Source organism: Mustela putorius, unplaced genomic scaffold (assembly GCF_011764305.1).
Source record: "Mustela putorius furo isolate JIRA1106 unplaced genomic scaffold, ASM1176430v1.1 tig00003834_pilon_pilon_pilon, whole genome shotgun sequence".
In the NCBI taxonomy this organism is placed as follows: domain Eukaryota; kingdom Metazoa; phylum Chordata; class Mammalia; order Carnivora; family Mustelidae; genus Mustela; species Mustela putorius.
The window spans coordinates 131,843,007-131,861,012 of record NW_025421987.1 but is presented as its reverse complement, the minus strand read 5'-3'; the positions used below and the strand labels follow the sequence as shown (position 1 = coordinate 131,861,012).

General features: G+C 44.7%; 1 protein-coding gene across 1 annotated transcript in view; it reads left to right on the top strand.

Moving 5' to 3' along the window:
- The window catches only part of TRIM71 (tripartite motif containing 71), a 68,275-nt gene that overhangs the window by 3,055 nt on the left and 47,214 nt on the right, over nt 1–18,006 (top strand). The window lies entirely within an intron of this gene.

Genomic DNA, 18,006 nt, shown 5'->3' with positions numbered 1-18,006 from the left:
TGTGGGTGTGCAATGCGTGTGTCTGTGTAGACCTGGTTTCCACGTGCGCGCTTGCGAGAGGCAGAGTAGGGGGACCTTGCCCATTGATCTCACCGAGTTGGGAGCCCCTTGGGCCGCTCTCGCCTGCCCCGACTTCGATATCCTACAGGAACTGGTTTCCCTGGTTGGGGAAGTGTCTCCACCCCGCTCAGCCCGGGGCTCGACTTCCCCGGGGAGCAAAACCAGACTCATCTGCAGCAACTCGAACCCCGGGGGCGCAGGGTCAGAGGGCTGCACCGCAGCCTTTGGGTTTGAGTTCGCTTTTCTGGCTGTCGCATAAACCTGAGACCTTCCACTTAACTGAGCCCACTACAGCAAGGGACCAAAAATTTGGAGAGCCGGCTCTGGTGGGAGGGTCGTTAATTTAAGCCATCTACCTGGAGACCTGTGAGATGTGTGTGTAATACCTATGGTCTTGGAGGAAGAGCAGATGGCAGAGACTTTAGAAGTCCTAGTGGGAGTTGCTGTCTACGAGTTGGAACCGGCGTGCTGGCACCGAGCAAGGCAGAGGCTTGCACAGCGCAGTCTTTTCCATTGCTAACCTGTTATTTGGGGAGGAGGGCGGAGCTATTGCCTGATGGCCTTAAACCGGCGTCTCCTATTGGAAAAAAGTTGAAATTCTAATCTACTTGTTGTGGGCGCTGCATTTTAAGTTTCCTTCTAGGTATTAAGCTAGGGGGCATTCTTTTCCTTAGTTTTTAAGCTTTGGATAGACTCCTCTTAAAAGTTTCCACATTCGTAGGTTAATGTTTGTAGTCTATTCTTTTCATCACTTTTAGAAAAATGATTGAACTAAATACCGATCTTGAAGCCCAGGAATGAAAAGATGGAGTCAAATCACTTGACGATTAGGGTCAAAAGGGGGTGGGCCGGTGAAGGGAGGGAGATATAGCGTCTGAATCCGCCACAATTTCCTTTCTGGGAGGGGCCGTTGATTGAATTCTCCCTCCCAGCAGTTGAGTTTAAATGTCAGGTTTTATTTATATTCCCAGTTAAAGATCCATATTCGTTTTGTTTGGGCTAAAACAGAAGATGCTCAGTGTTGCCAGACTTGTAAAAAAGTCTTATATTTGTAAGAGAGAGTGTAAAGTGAGAAGTGAAGCTCCCCTCGCCCTGGAGGTTCCTGGATGCCCTGAAAACTAACATCATAAGTCATGCAATACCAGGTTGAATTTTGGCAAAGACCTTAAGATCCTACATTGATTGTTAAACTAAATATTCTCTAGAAAATGAAATTGTCTGTTTTGAGCAGAATTCTGCTTCCCCTCAGTCATTCATTTAAAAGAAGAAAACTTGGAAATTAATTTTTAGAATTTTAATGCAGAGATCTGCATTTAGAAAGCTAGAAATTTTGATTTTTAAATGTGACAGACCAATGCTGCAAATAAAGGACCCAAGTGTTAGAGAAAGCACCAGGTTCATATAGTGGTCCCACTCAACAAATTCTTCCTTTATAAAAAAATGATCAGGAACCGTTTGGGAATACTGTTCTTTTTAAAAAAAACATGCCTCTGACTGGGAAAGGAGCATGAAGGCTCTTTGGAGGGTGACTGTCTTCTGTTTGATTGTGATGGATGGAATCTCTAAACACACCTATTTTTCTGCATTTGTAATCTACCTCAATTTTAAAATGTTCTTTACTGAGTTGCCTTCTGTGTCAACAGGCTCCATTAAATAATTCAGGGTGCCCTGCCTTACAGTGCTGCCACCTCACCTTGGGAAGGAGGCTGGGACCCTGTGTGCCCCCATCCCCCGCCTTGATTTTTAGCGAGGGTGCCTCCAACAGTTGGGACACTCAGGGATGCTCAGGCAGCCAGTAGGGTCTTTCTTTCTCCACCGCTTTCCTTAAGAATCCCCCTGGAAATGGCTCGTCAAGATTGACCAGGTGGTGCTTTGAGAACTTGTTTTAAAATGTAACTGCAAAACCCAAGGGAATTGGGTTTTCCTACAGAACGGTAAAGGAATTGTGGCTCACTTACAAAACGTATGGGGTTTTTCGCTAATTACGTGCCTTCGAATGGTCAGTTCAAAGGCCTGCTGGCGCCAGACTGGAAGGGCAGGCAGGCCGGGAAGTGCGGGGCCGCTGGCCGCGCGGCGGTCAAGACAGGAGGGAGCCCAGGAGGCGGAGGAGGTGGCGCCGCTGTGGGCCTCTGCCGCGACTGGGCCAGCCAGCCTCGGGCCGCCTTAGCGGTGCGGACGCTGCGGACGGTGGCCGCTGCTCACCCCGCCGTGGCCGCTGCTCACCCCGCCGTGGCCGCTGCTCACCCCGCCGTGGCCGCTCCTCTCCCCGCCGTGGCCGCTCCTCTCCCCGCCGTGGCCGCTCCTCTCCCCGCCGTGGCCGCTCCTCTCCCCGCCGTGGCCGCTCCTCTCCCCGCCGTGGCCGCTCCTCTCCCCGCCGTGGCCGCTCCTCTCCCCGCCGTGGCCGCTCCTCTCCCCGCCGTGGCCGTTGCTCTCCCCGCGGGCACCCGAGAAAGCGTCCTCTAGAAAGGGGTGTGCACATATTTTGAGCGAGGAGTTAAGTGCGTCTAGAAGCGTGCTGCTCCGGCTGCTTTGAGGAGTGCCCTAATTGTATTTGTGATATATAGGATGTGAGCCCTTTGCTGCCTTGGAGTCGATCCTGGAAGCACAAATCCCGAGGTGGGGGTGGCCAGGGTGTGTGTGTGTTGAGTGTGGAAGGGCAGTGGGATCTGAACGTGTTCTGTCCCCGGGAAAGGCCCTGTCACTAGCGATGGGCGGTGGGGGTGACACAGTTGCCATCTTGAACCAAGGGAAACATTGTAGCTCAGCCCACCAGCGATGGCAATATTGTTCCCAGTTAGGCATGGCCCGGGAGAGCGGAATTTCCTGAGTCTCCAAGATGGAAAATAGGGTGCTGGTGCTGATACAATTTATATTTAGTCCCTGCGTTGTGCTTTTTTTTTTTTTTTTAAAGGCTTTCTAGAAATATAAATTATAGAATTCCAACCCAGTATGATCTTGAATATTGACCCTTCCATCCTGGGCTTGGGGTATTGTCTTTCCCCAGGAAACCACTCAAACCATTTTGAGGAGGGCTGTTTGATGCCTTACAATAAATAGTTGTGGAATGGATAAGTGTCTTATTTTGAATAAGTCATGGTGAATGGGGATATTACCAGTACTGGTACTAATAATTAATTCTACATTCCTAAAGTCTAAGCTTCTTCAGGCATGCATCCCCAGCGTAAGCATGTTTTTAAACTGCATGTATATGCTTTGTAAATTACAAAATATATACCAAAAGACATTTTGGGAGGACAAGAGCGAAAAAAATGGATTTGTGCGTTCTAGTATTTCTGCACCCCATCTTCTTACATGATTTGGTGAATATATGTCTGCTTAACACATTAACTCTATTTGCCAGAAAACCAAAATTGCCATACATACCTTGGAAATAATTGGAGCTTGATGCTTTGAATCCAGTTCAGTGGGTAGATGCGTATACATTGAAGTCTCTTGAATTAAGAAAATGCCTGATGAAGGTCTATGGGAGCGAAATGTTCATTATTGCTATCCTAATTCCGTAGCATTGAATGTAATCTGGGGGTTTTTAAAGTTTGAGCTGAGGAATGTGCCCAGCCTTCTATTAAAGTGCATAGGGATGGATTTTATCAACATGGATCCCAGGGAAGGTGGGTCATGGCTAGTTTGGCAAGCCTGTGCTCATTAGGTTACCTCACAGGCATAAGCTTATCTAAAATGTGCTAGTCATATTTGAGGTCAGTGTGGTATCAGCAGTCTGGGGAACCATTTGTGACTGCTTTAGCTTCCCAAAAAAGTAAACTACACTGGTTTTAGGGTTGCATAGACTTGCTTTTTCGTCTGTAAAATTTTTGTTTACAATGATCAAATTCTTTTGGTGGGGGCAGTAAAGATATTTTAGGAAGAAAACAGGCACTTTCTCCCAGACTGCAGTTTTTCCATTGATATTACTATACATTCTTTATGATTCAGGTGCTTTCAAGTTAAATACTAGGACATGGAATAAAGAAATCCGGAAAGTGTTTGAAGATAAGAATAAAATTCCCTTTATACACCCTAGTTCTCGCTCCCATTTTAGCTGTTATAGATTGTTAGAGTCCTTTCAGCTTGAAGGACATGAAAACGAGCATTAACATGTATAGTTTCCTAAAGCATTACTTAAAATGGAAACCACTTTCTTCTCACATATAAAATTGTGAACATAGCTGTTCTGCTTTTTGTGTTGTCATTTTACAAACGTGGTACATACATAGGAAAGGAGTTAGCTTTTGGGGGAAGCTATAAATGAGGAGGTGAAATAGTTAAAAATGCCTTTGTCGAAGTAGTTTGCCAGGAAAAAAAGGGTTTATAAGTTTTTCTGATTAAAGAGAAGTTTTAACTTATCAAATAATCTGTATCTCTAAAGTTTAACCTTCCCCTCCCCAATTTTATTTTCTCTGGTGCTAACTTAAAAGTCACATGGTTTGCTTAGTCTTGCGAGTTCTCTGTCTCAGTTCCTCACTCAGGGCAGGGTTTATTTTAGATGCATTCATTCTTAGTGAATAAAGGACCATTTTGGTGTCATTCTTTGTGACACTTAAGCAAAAGGTTGAGAAGTATCCTACCACGCAGGCAGTTTCAAAGTAGTGTTCCCTCCCCCCAAACACTAACAAAGAGTCAGGCTTGGCTCAGTAAGGCTGTTTTTGCCATATCTGTTATTTTGCAAGAGAGCAAAAGAAAGATACTGATAAAGAATTACAGTTGCCTAAAGGGAGCAAGATGGCCACCCATTGCAGCCCACTCTTTCCCCCTTTCTCTTGACCTTTCAAGCATTGTGACTTGTGAGAGGAAGCTTGATCCATCTTTCCTCTTCAGTTGATGTGACCTCGTGCTTGTTCAGTACTAAATTATTCCTCTCCCTTTGAGGTTTTGTCTATACCCACAAACCGAGTTGACTGAAACCAGATTGACTGTTTTGACTGACAGGACTCCAGAAAAATTGGGGACGAATGGGAGGTTGAATGCTGGCTATTTACATCCGAGACTCTTTGACTTAAACCTTGTTCCAGTGAAGTTCTTTCCCTTCAGATGCCATCTCCAGCTTCCCTGAAGCTCTGAGTGCAGTGAAATGCCGGAGAATTCCAATTCCTGGGTTTTGATTCCTGTTGAAACCCAGCTGCAGTTTTGGGAGATCCATATTTAATCTGAAGACTAAAGAACAATAATGTTTTGGTTTTGTCCTCCTTAATGGAAGTTTCTACTCATTTTAGCCGGTGCCTTACCTGAGCATCAGGTAAGCAAGCGAGTTGCTTTTTTTAAGTGAATCTGTTTAAATGATCCCAGTTTAATGACCAAAAAGCACAAAAAATTGGCAGCCAGTTGTAATTTGTTCAAAAGCATTTTTTCCACACAGATGGTCCTGAGGAAGTGATAATCTTTAGCGATAAAGTTACTGCTCTCAGTAATACATCACCAAATGAAGTTATAAATACTGGGCTTCACCATGAAAAAGGGATAATTCTTGATTGTGGTTTATCCACACAGACTTCTGCAGAATAGCACATTCTGTCAACATTAATGGAATTTGAATGAAGCAGAGCATGGTACACAAAAGAGAATGAAGTGGGTCAAGGTCAGTTGTGAAGAGTGAGGGCATTCTCTGTGGCTCTGACACCTTGGGAATTTTGAGGGCCCCTGAGCTAGTGAGGAACCTGTGGGAATAGGACAAGAGCTCCTGTGCCTTCCTAAATATGTCAGCCACTGTATCCTTCCTTTGGTGGTTACTTTTGGAAAGTTTAGCCTTAACCATTTGCAGTTTTTCTTGACATGTCAGTTGGTTTGCAAACTTTCATACTCTTTCTTTCATACTCTTTGACTAATTGGATAATCACGAAAATGCTTTTGTATTAAACAGTATATACACTTAGGGGTGCCTGCTTGGCTCCATCAGAGGAGCACGTGACTTCTTGATCTCAGGGTCATGAGCCCTACATTGGGTGTAGGATTACTTTAAAATATTTGTTTATTTATTTATGTATTTATTTATTAAAAAGATTTTATTTATTTATCTGACAGAAGATCACAAATAGGCTGAGAGAGAGGAAGGGAAGCAGGCTCCCCACTGAGCAGAGAGCCCAACATGGGGCTCCATCCCAGGACCCTAGGATCAAGACATGAGCCGAAGGCAGAGGCTTTAATGGACTGAGCCACCCAGGCGCCACTAAAATATTTATTAAAAAAAAAAAACTTATTATTTTATTTTTAAGATTTTATTTACTTATTTGTCAGAAAAAGAGATTGAGAAGAGAGCACAAGCAGAGGGAGAAGCAGGCTCCCCACTGAACAGGGAGCCCAATGTGGCGTTCAGTCCTAGCACCCTGGGATCATGACCTGAGCTGAAGGCAGATGCCTAATGACTGAGCCATCCAGGTGCCCCAAATTTTATTTAAGTAATTCCTACATGCGGTGTGGGGCTCAAACTCATAACACCAAGATTAAGAAATTGTGCATTCTCCGGCTGAGCCAGGTGCTCCTAAAATGAAAATCTTTAAAAAAAAAAAAAAAACCCCAAAACTACACACTTAGATTTTGCTGCTAAATATGGTTCTGAGGACTACTTCAGCACAGGTGTTACAGTGTTTTTAAAAATGAGAATTGGGGGGCACCTGGGTGGCTCAATGGGTTAAAGCCTCTGCCCTCAGGTCATGAACTCTGCTCAGCAGGGAGCCTGCTTCCTCCTCTCTCTGCCTGCCTTTCTGCTTTCTCCTGATCTCTCTCTGTCAAATAAATAAATAATCTTTTTTTTTTTTTTTAAAAAAAGAGAGAATTGGGACTAACTGGCAGTCATCATTACGGTGGGTAGCCCATATCCGCAAATTTGGGTCAGGGGCTTCTGCCTCTCTTTGGGATCAAGGTCAGAGGGAGAGCTTTCTCTCTTAGGATCATCTGTAGGCTTGTACCAAAAATGTAGCCACAAGATGTGGACAAGTATGGAGCAGAAAAATGGGTAGGGCAAAGATGGTTTTATTTATTTATTTAATATAGAGAGAGTGAGCAAGAGAGAAGGAACACTCTAAAGCAGGGGGGCTGTGAGAGGGAGAAGCAAGCTTCCCGCCGAGCAGGGAGCCCATGCAGGGCTCCACCTCAGGACCCTGGGATCATGACTTGAGCCAAAGGCAGAGGCTTAACCCACTGAGCCACCCAGGCGCCCCAAGATGGTTTTAATAGTAGTCCTATGGAAGGGTTTGTCCGGGTTGTGGTGATGAAGCTGTTTGTTCTGATGTCACAAAACTGCACACTGAATGAGGTGCTGCCACTGGCGGGCTCTGCGATTGCTGGTGTGAAGTGTGTGGATGCTGGTTACTCAAAAGACACTCACATCTTTTCTCACAAGACAGAGTACATCTTTTCTCCCTCTGTCAGAGTCTAACCAGGGACTTCGCAGGTTCAGTCCCTGCTTCCCCCTCCCCTCCCCGTATACCAGGAATTTGGGTTTGAGGCTCAGAGACAACAACTCCACAAGCAACATAGCTGAAAAGACGACATCCTAGTTGGGCCATTTCTTACCGCAGGCACCACCTGACTTGATTGATTCCATTTGAAACTTCATGAAAATATGCGGAGGACATCAGACTGTAAAATGTGTCCGAAGTTAGCTTTGCTGTTCTATCAGTGCAGTGAATGCCGGGTACACCCAGCTTGCTGCTGACTCCTGCCAGCAGGTTGCACTTTACGGACATGCCTCCAGCCCTTGCCAGTTGAGTTGTGTGCTAACCAGGAGAGACTGCCATTTTTATTCCCAAATCTGTTTATGCCCATTGTACTTGGTTAATCTTACACACAGTTGAAGGAAAGATGAAATGTTCTGTGAAAAGTGATTTAGGAAAAATAGGAGGCCCTGGGGAAACCATAGAATAGCCCCCAATTCTTTGCCTCATGGAGCTTACACAGCCAATTTGGGATTGAGGGAATCCCTGCCCCCCTCAGTGGCTTTGATTTGGTTCTGACCCCTCAGTGGGGTTGTTGGCGGGTACATGGAGGGGCATCTGTGGATGGCTGCCTTCAGCTGTTTCCCTAGTGGGAACCACACTAACCAGCCTGTGATGGTTATAATCTTGAGTGGGAGCAGGGAGAAGGCTCAGTACAAGCTACAGGGCAGAGCTCCCCCTGCCCCTGCTTCCGCTCCCTCTCTTCAATCTTGAGGATGTCCAGAACAGCAACTTTCTCCAACCACATGCTTTGTCTGCAGTTTGTGCTGCCAGACCTCTGAGTGAAGGAAGGTTTCATTTCTCCTAGTCTGTTTTGGCTTTTTGGTATTTGTTTTTGTTTACTGAAGTATAATCGACATATTGTAAAATTCACGTTTTTTAGTGTATAGTTTTGATGAGGTTATACAGTGTGTGAAAACGACCACAGTCCAAACACAGAACGGTTTTCTCGCTTTCCACGTGCCTCACCCTTCAGCCTCGGGCAGCATGGATCTGTTCTTCAGGCCTGTGGTTTTGTCTCCTCATGTCACAACATGGAATGATGCAGGGCTGAAAACTTTCAAGTCCAGTTTCTTCCCTAGGCATCATGCAGTCCATCCACATGCTGTGGGTGTCCTCAGGTCCCCCCTTTTTATTGCTGCGTAGTTTTCCACTGTATTGGGTACCACACTGTAGACTGTCACAGGCTGAGGAGCACTTGTGTTTCCAGTTTTTGGCGGTTGTGAAGATTTCTTGCCCGGAATATGTGCAGTGCTGCCTTGAGTGTTGGTGGTCCTTGGGCAGGAGTGCCCCTTCTGATCCCACAGGTTTGTGGGTGACGTTGTGTGCCTTTGAGCCTCAGTTTCCCCATCACTCTACAGAGATTGTGACATTTGCGCTAGACTGCCTGGGTTGACTTTTGGAATCAAATGAAGTATTTTCTGTTAAAAAATAAAATTGGAATGTGTTCTGTACATAAATGTAAGTGAAGAAATTTGGAAGTATAAAATGAAGGAACTGGGTGCCTGTGTGACTCAGTGGGATAAGCCTCTGCCTTTGGCTCAGGTCATGATCTCAGGGTCCTGGGATCGAGCCCTGCATCAGTCCTGGGATCGAGCCCTGCATCGAGCTGTCTGCTCAGTGGGGAGCCTGTGGCCCGCTCTGCCTACTTGTGATCTCTCTCTCTCTCTCTCTCTCTCTCTGTCAAATAAATAAATAAATAATCAATCTTTTTTTTTTTTTTTTTAAATGAAGGAACTGATTCGGGTGGGGCCAGTGGAATCACTGCCTAAGTACCTGCTGGTCCTGTTTTTTATTTTTAGTAATCATTCAGAATTCCCCTCACTCTTTCAATTGAAGTGCAGTTGACACATTGTGTTACATTAGTTTTAGGTGTATAGCATAGTTGCTCACTGAAAATGTAGCTACCATCTGTCATCATGCAACACTCAACACTACTGCCGCCATACTCCCTTTGCTGTACTTTTTTTATTTGTTTAAAGATTGATTATTTGTTTGACACAGAGATCACAATTAGGCAGAGAGGCAGAGGGAAGCAGGGGATGGATCCTAGGACCCTGAGATCATGACGTGAGCCAAAGGCAGAGGCCTAACCTACTGAGCCACCCAGGCTCCCCCCCCTCACTGTATTTTTTATTCCCAGCATGCCATAACTGGATGCCTGTACCTCCTGCTCCCCTTCACCATTTCCCCATGGTTTTTATTTCCTTTGCTTTTTGTTAGCTTTATCAGAGCTTTTGGGATTTAGAGGAATATTCTAAAAGGAAAATTTATTTTACCAGTGTACTTGGATTTTTTTTAAAAAGCCACATGGGAGCAAATAAAAAAAATCAGCCCTAGTCAGCGATGGGCCAACTCCAGTATCTGGAGCTTGGGAGGGAATCTTGAAAAGAATCCCCATACAGAATGGATTAACTAAGGTTTAAGAATGTCCCCTTTTACTGCAACTGAAGATTATAAGATAGAGGGTTTTTTAATGTTAGGATTTATTCTTGTTGATAACTGGAAACCAATTATGAAGGGGCAGCAAAATCTCTTCTAGCAAAAGAGATAGTGGTTAATTCTAGACAATGTTTGGGACTTGCCACAATAGCTACTAATTTTGTAATTGTATTCGTCCTTAAGTGTACAGTGCAATAAATAGGTGTGCCTTGATATGTAAGAACTGAAGTTACTACCTGTTTTCATCTGTAGCATCTTTGCTTTACTCTTGGTTATTTGCTTGCTAAATTGTGTGTCAACATTGTTAATTATACAAATGTTAGTAACATACAAATACATGAAAAGAAAGGCACTATAAATATTTGGGCATATCAGACTGAAAGTTACACTTTAGGTCTGAAGTTGAAAACAAAATTCCCTCTCAAGGAAGATTGGTGTTCATATTTGTTGTTTGTAGCATTCATATTCTTACTTTCCCCTTCCTTGGTTATGTAAGATCTACTGCAAAACCAAGCACAAAATCTGAATTTAGTGACAGCCTGCCCATTTCATCAGTGCCTATTTTGTTCTAGCCCCATAGAACTTATTTTCAGGGGTTTTGTATGTTGGGCAGGGTGTAAAACCAGTTCTCCTTTACTCCACTCAGGAAGGTATGGAAAGCAACAAATGGGAATAAAATTAAGAAACCATGTGCTAGATCAGATTATGAAGATGAGGAGGAAGGGGATGTCTGGCTCTGGTTTAGGGGAAGAAATTGGGTTTCAGGCTCTTGGGTCCCCATTGGTCCCATTGTTGGCAAACACTTGATGGGTGGGAGGGTGGGGGGGAGTAACTTTTTTTTAAGATTTGTTCTTTTGGGGCGCCTAGGTGGTTTAATTGGCTTAGGTCACAATCTCAGGGTTGTGGGAATGAGCCTTGTGTCATCCCTGCATCAGGCTCTATGCTTAGTGGGAGTCTGCTTGAGGATTTTCTCTTCCTCTTCTCTTCCCTCCTAATTGTGCGCACATACTCTATCTCTCTCAAATAAGTAAATCTTTTAAAAAAATTGTGTAACACAACATTGAATGTCACTGGGCTTGTCATTTGGGGTTGTAATTTTTCTGAATATGTATATACCTGTATTTATTTGACCTTCATTCCTTCTTTACCATCCTCAGCTTGTAGTTGGTGAATGAATGGAAAAATAGAGGTTTTCCTCAGGACGACCTTGTATTCTGCTGCCATGAGGCAACTTGGACCAGTTACTTCTGATTTAACTATAAGTAGTACATGAATGTATCTATGTTGTGATTATCCATAAGGTTTTTTTTTTTTTTTTTTTAAATTTTATTATTTGAGAGAGAAGCGTACATAAGAGCTGAGAATGGGGAGAGGCAGCAGGAGAAGTACACTCCCCTGAGCAGAGCCCAAACACGGGGCTTCATCCAGGGACCCTGAGATCATGACCTGAGCTGTAGGCAGACACTTAGCCAACTGAGCCACCCAGGCACCCCATCTGTTAAATTTTTAAAAAATATATGCCCAATCCTACTTCTTTCGGGTTTCTGTGCATTTTCTTCCAAATCCTTTTAACATCCATTCACACACACATGGGCCTAGAGAAAGGTAGTCATATAACATGTTGACATTTTCTTGTACTGACTTGTTGGTCATTAGTGCTCTGTACTTGGTGTTCTTAGTGTGAAGTTTATTTATCTGGATTTTCTTTGCATTTGGCTGTTGGCTTCACTGTGCACGTCCCTGTGTCTCTCTTACTTCTAGGATATCCTCCATCCCCGCCAAGAATTCCTAAGACCTGAGAGGTGCATTTGAAATGTTAATTTGCTCCTGAGAGCCTGCCTCCCACCGGTCCCATTTCCTTCCCGCCCCACCGGTCCTTGTTGCCATCAATCTAATGGGAGAGAAATGGCTTGTCCTGTTGTTTTACTTTGCATTTCCGCGATTACTCTGAGGCGAGCGTCTTTTCATATGTTTATTGGCCATTTGTGTTTCCTCCCTGAATTGCCTTGGTTCCTGGGCTAATCTCTCCCCGGCTTTTAAAAAAAAAAAAAATCAATTTGTGGGTATTTTGGATAAATCAGAATAGTAGCTGTCTGCAGAGGATTTCTCTGAGTCCACGTTTGCCTCAGTTTTGTTTAGCTCTGTAGACATTTTACATTTTTGTGTGGTTGGCGATTGTCTTTCACTTTGCTTACATTTTGTGTCTCTTATCCAGCTTTAGAATATATTCTTGATATATCATATGAGGTGGGTTTACACAAAGGAGAGTACTGTCCTGTTAGCAAATAGTTTTATTCCCTGCCCCCCCCTTTTCCCTGAACCTCATATTTGTGGGAAACCTTTCTGAATATAGCTTGTTGGCTGGGGGTGCAGAGTGGATACGTTGTGGCTGTTATAACTGACTTGCAGTTTGTACTGGTTGAGTGTTCACGCTTTGTAGCCATGTATACCAGTGATATCTTAAAAGTCTCTTGGATGTGCTCTGTTGTCTCTCTTAAGGGACTGAAAAAAAGAGAACTGGTTAATTCTACTCCCCAAGTGTAACTACTGACAGTTTGGATTGTATCATTAGTCATATTTCTTAGGCCTGTCCTATTTTCTTTATGGCTGTATTTTAATTAATGATAATCACAAATAATAAAGTTGTTTTGAAGTGCCATTTGTCTGTATACTGTTTGATAGTTCCATATTCTGCTTTTTTTTTTTTTTTTTTTTAAATCTAGTAATACACCTGGCGCATCCATGTAGGAGAAAAAATATACAGGTCATTTACTCATTTTTACTGAGGTTTAGTTTAGGCACTTTCAAACATACTGGTTTCAAGCACACATTTTGATGAGTTTTTAGCAAATTTATACACCACCATCAAGACAACATTTCTGCCATCCCGGAAAGTTCCGTTCTGTGGTAGCTTTTAGTGCTAATCTCTGGAGAATTTGGCCTGCTGCTTTGGTCATGCATGGGTCTTGATGATTTACGGAAATTAGAATAAACCCTAGGACTTTGTATGAGAGTGAATCTCTGATGATGGAAAGTTGCTAGGTCTGATGCCTTGGTTTATTGCTGATGTAAGATAGCTGTAAAACTACCTAAAATCCTTAACCTCTGAGGCATTTTAGCCTCTGAAGGACCCATATTCCTTCTTTCTCTTTTAAACCTTTGCTATTCCAGGGCCACAATGCAATTGGCCAGGCCACATTGTTTTCCAATGAGCAGATGCCTGCTGGGAGGCAGATTCCTCAAGGATTGCTTGGAAAACATGGAAGTGAATTCCGTCCAGTCAGCATACTTGGAGCTTTGAGCATCTGCCATGTGCCTGGCTCAGCCGGGTGTTTGAAGATACAAAGGGCAAGAACAGAGGTTGCCTTCTGGGGACCCTTACATCACTCTAAAGGGGAATAGAATTACTGGGGATTTCAAGTACCGTGGTGAATAATGTACATGTAAAAATATGAAATTATTTTTTGTTAGGTATTATGCTTTTAAAATTTCTTTATGCTTTTTTAAAAAATTTTAATTCCAAGGGCTCAAAAAGGGTATGCAGGGAAGTCTTAATGACACAGTGGCATCTTCTGTGTTCTTCCAGAGGGGGTGTTCTAGGGGAGCTAACTCTATTCTCTTGTCCTTGGAGTCTAGGCTCTTCGTAGTGAACACTTTCTTAAAGATTTTATTTATTTGAGGGAGAGATAGAGAAACACAAGAGCTGGGCGAAAGGAGAGGCAGAGGAAAGGGGAGAAGGTGGCTCCCTGCTGAGCAGGGAGCCCAGCATGGGGCTCAATCCCAGGACCCCCAGATCATGACCAGACCCAGCAGCAGACAGTTCACCAACTGAGCCACCCAGGTGCCCTGTAGTGAAGACTTCTAAGAAAGTTCATGGCTTTTCCAGGCTTGCCAGGTCAGTTGGAGGTGACAGATTGGTGGCTTCTATTTCCAAAGACTGCCTTCGAGAAAAAAAGAAAATTGGTTCTGAGCTTCCTGGAGAACTTAAATGTACAAGGGAAATTTCACTTGGGGAGTGAGGGCAGTTCTTGGACCAGTTGTTATTTATCATTCAGAACTGCCTTCCATTGGATGACACGTGACCCCCAAACCCGAGCGCTTTGCAGTCAGTTTTAGGCATTTTCCCTTGTTCAGAATGATTCAGTCTTCAGTTTAGGGTGTTGATTATTTGAGTGTTGTTTTGGGGGAGGGGTCCCTAACAGCCTGGCACTACGAGATTCATAGTCAGTTTCTCTGTTTCCTCCTGTCTAGTGTGGTCTCTAGCCCCCAGTGAGAACTGTTGTCTGTTGAAGGGGAAGTAGTTGTGATATGGAGCTGAGTAGGAGTTGGACACTGTGGAGACTGGTTGTAAGGCTTGAAAGTATACTATCCCAAAGGTGTTGGGGGGTTTCCCTTCGGTGGTACCCAGGTAGAGGGGAGGAGGACCACTTGTGCTTCAGGAAGAAAGACCTGGGAGCCTTTTGAGGAGTAGCTGGGCATTTGAAAAACTTGGAAGCACTTTGCTGAGAAATCCATTGGTGATTAGAACTTTATCTGCAAAGCAAATGTTCAACCAGTGTTTACGGAGTTCATTCAGACTGGCTCCGGGGAGCTGTAGGGCCCCATTTAAAACCTTTGGTTGGATGGTGAAAGGCGACTTTTCATGGGAATATAGTCACCCTTGGAAACACCTCTGCCCTCAAAGCAGAGGAGAATCTTGCTCTTAAGTAAGTCTGTCCCAAAACTCATTTGAAAGCCCAAGTGTCCTCTCCTTTTGAAAAGCTGTCTGAAGACTCCATCCACTGTGCAGCGTACAGCAGTGGGTGCTCCAGCGCATGGAGGAGGAAAGGTTGCCTTCCTCGGTTCCTATTCCCCTCCTCCTCTCCACTTCCAAAGGTCCTTTTCGCTGGGAATCTCTGTGGAATCTGCAGGGAATCCTCATCTCGGGTGATGCAGGAGCTGCAGTTTAAAAAAACAAGCCAACGAAACCCACCTTCTAGGTTTTGAAGGACAGTAAAATGTTTGCATTGGTTACAGTAAAAGCCAGTACATAGCATGAATACAAAGAAGACCCTGAAGATAAAGTTAATAATTACATTCAGAGGTTTGGGCCTGTTTCCTTTAGAGATTTTTCTCTCTTGACCTTTACTCCATCAAGGTTAGAGACAGCCCCCGAATTGAATTCCGTGTTTATAGGGTCCACTTTTAATACTGTTTAATACTTGCCCTAGACTCTTAATTTGGTCCTTCTTGTTTCTCTGGCAGGACACTGGAGGAGTGGGCTTCTAGAGCCCCTTGCTGGTGGCGGTTTTTTCTGTCCAGGTTTGTTTGGATACCACCCCACCCCCCATGCTTGGGCAGCAGGAATTCCTCCCCGGGTTCTTTGTTCCTCCTGAAGGGCGGGAATGGCTGCCTCCTGGAATGTTGATCGCCTAGGCTTGAGTGGCTAGCACCATTGAAGCCTTGTGTCTCTGCTCCTAGGGAGTTCTCAGGGCTCAAATGGGGGTGGGGATGGGGGTCCACCTCTTGGCCCGGTCACTCCTGATGGATTAAATGAGCCAGTTTTTGTCCTAATCACAAAACTAAAGACTACCCCCCCTCCCCAATTAAAAAAAACAAAACACAAAAGACCCCATGCTAAGCCAATGAAGAGTTCTCTTAAAATTTGAGGTTTAGCTCACCTAACTGGGACCCTCAGGCCTTACCAGGAAGCCTCCTGACCAGGATTGCCAGCAGTGGCTCTGGCCCAGCCCCTCAGAATGACCAGTTCATAAATAGTAAAGATTTTTTTTTAGTAGGAGTCTATTCCATGGAACATTTGGGACATACTTATCCTAGATATTGTTGTCTGTCTGAAATTAACCTAAGTGGACAGTGGTGTATTTTATATGGCAGTTCTACTTCTGACACTCCTTTTAAAGCTACCAGGAGGGGCTGAAATTCCCAGCCAGAAAGGCTGCTCCCCACAGGATCCCTTCCTTTCTGCATTTGGATCCTGTAAACAAATCCTTGGTGCAGGGTTCCTCATAGGGGACAGCAGTTTGTCACACAGTACCTGGAACAGAACCTCTGTGATTCCCCCACCTCCTATCCCTATAGGTGCCGGCCAAGAATGGGGGGTGAGGAGGAGATGACTGCAAAAGTCTCACCTGGGAAACCAAGGTGAAGGTCTTCCTGAGGTCTTAGTGCCCTCCATAGACCAGTGTGTTTATGAGGGTTCACAGTAAGGACCCCCCCACCATTTTACTGTCTGTCTGCATGGGTATGGGCAGTAGTGTAGGGAGAGTAGTTCCTGGGTTTTCTACAAGATTTTTAGGATACAGGTTTTGGGAATTTGCTCCACACACCATGGAGGAATCCCACTTGGTTCTGGGCACCTTTATGTATCTACTTTGCTCCAGCATGATAGTTTGTCCCTGTACATCTCAGCAGGGATTTCCACAGCTCAGGAAAAAGGGAAGGTCAGGAAGCAGGTTATATACTGTGTGCTCGAACCTCTGCTTAGGGCTGCTCAGAAGGGGAGAATTTATAGGTGCTACTACTCTGTTGGGATTCACTGTCAGGGAAACAGTTGGCCTAAAATCTGATGGTTCAACAATGACATAATTGTATAATGTTGCTTATTTTGCTTTTACTGCCAGGAAGCTCTGAGCCAAACTTCATGGTCTCAGTCCAGAAAGTCTCATGGACATGCATCTGCTTTCTTGACTCAAACTTGTTTCTGCCTGCTACTGGCTTTCTTTGTAAGCTGCTGATCTTAGATTTGGGTAAGAGTTGCTGAAATAATTTGAAATAAAAATTGAGTGAAAGATGAGGGCATTGTAAAGTGCCCAGGATAGGGCCAGTGTTTGATCCAGTAAATCTGGCTGATGAGTATGTAAAAGAATTAAGCCATTGTACCAGTCTAGTACTTGTCAAACAAATGCGTAATCCACCAGAATGCTCTATCACTCCCTGGGCAGAGTTCAGACCCCAGCTGAGGAGTGGTAGGGAGGCTTGCTAGAATGTGCTTTGGCGAGCTGCTGGGGCAGCAGGACAACAAAGCCCCCATCTGTAGGAATCAAAGCAATTTGAGAAACCCCAGGGTTAGTTCTGTCTGAGTAGAGGCCTGGCTACATCTTCTGACCCAAGTCCCCACATCACCCCCTCCTGGGAACCCTCTGCAATTTGGTAGAGCTTGAAACCCCTTCTAGAGGGGTGGGAGGAAGTGGTTTAATCCCCACTTCCTTCCCTGGGAGTTTTATGGGCCTCTGGGAGCCTGCCTTGCACTGGCCTTTAATGGCCATAAATGACCCTCTCCCAGGGCAGGGGCCAGGCCCCTATGAATCTTTACCCAGACTCTAGCCATTTAGGTGGTTAATAAATGCTTTTTGTTGGTGATGCCCTTGGTCTTCTGTAATTGGGAGGTGGGGTGGGAAGTTTTGTGGGATTACTAGGATGGTGGCTTGAGCTGGAGGCCTAGTGAGTGAGCAAGTGTTCCTGGATGCTGGAGCTAGGTTTGTAGGGCTTGGGGGTCCTAGAGAGGCAGGGCTTCATTCTCCTGCAGGACATTTTTGCTGCTGCCTGCAGTCCCCCAGATCTGGCCTGCAGAGTGGGGGAATAGGGAGAGAAGTGCTGGTAATCCTATCCTGTTTCCTGTGTGTCATTCACCAGTTTCAGGATAGCAGTAAGCTTGATTTTTATTTTACTTTTAATTTTTAAAGTAAACATGATTTTTGAGGAACAGCAATAACAAACATTTGGGGTTGCTCAGGTCTTGGGACAGGCTTACAGAGAGGCCAGGATATCTGTCAAATTGGAATGGATGCTGGGGCGCACAGTACATTTAATCTTGATTAGCTGCAAAAAAGTTCTGGGAAGGAAATCTCTGGGCAGGCATCACCTCTCCTGCTAGCAGGTCCTTTTTTTCCCCTCCCCACTAATCCCCTGCCTCCCGTTCTGCAGGGTTTTAATTAACTGTGTTTAATCTTCCCGGGAAGCCTCCCGCCAGCCTGCTTATCCCATTACCTGCTGGGTTTTCTGTTCCAGTCCAGCCTACGACAAGGAACATTCTCATTCTCAGAACGGCTCTTCGCCAAGG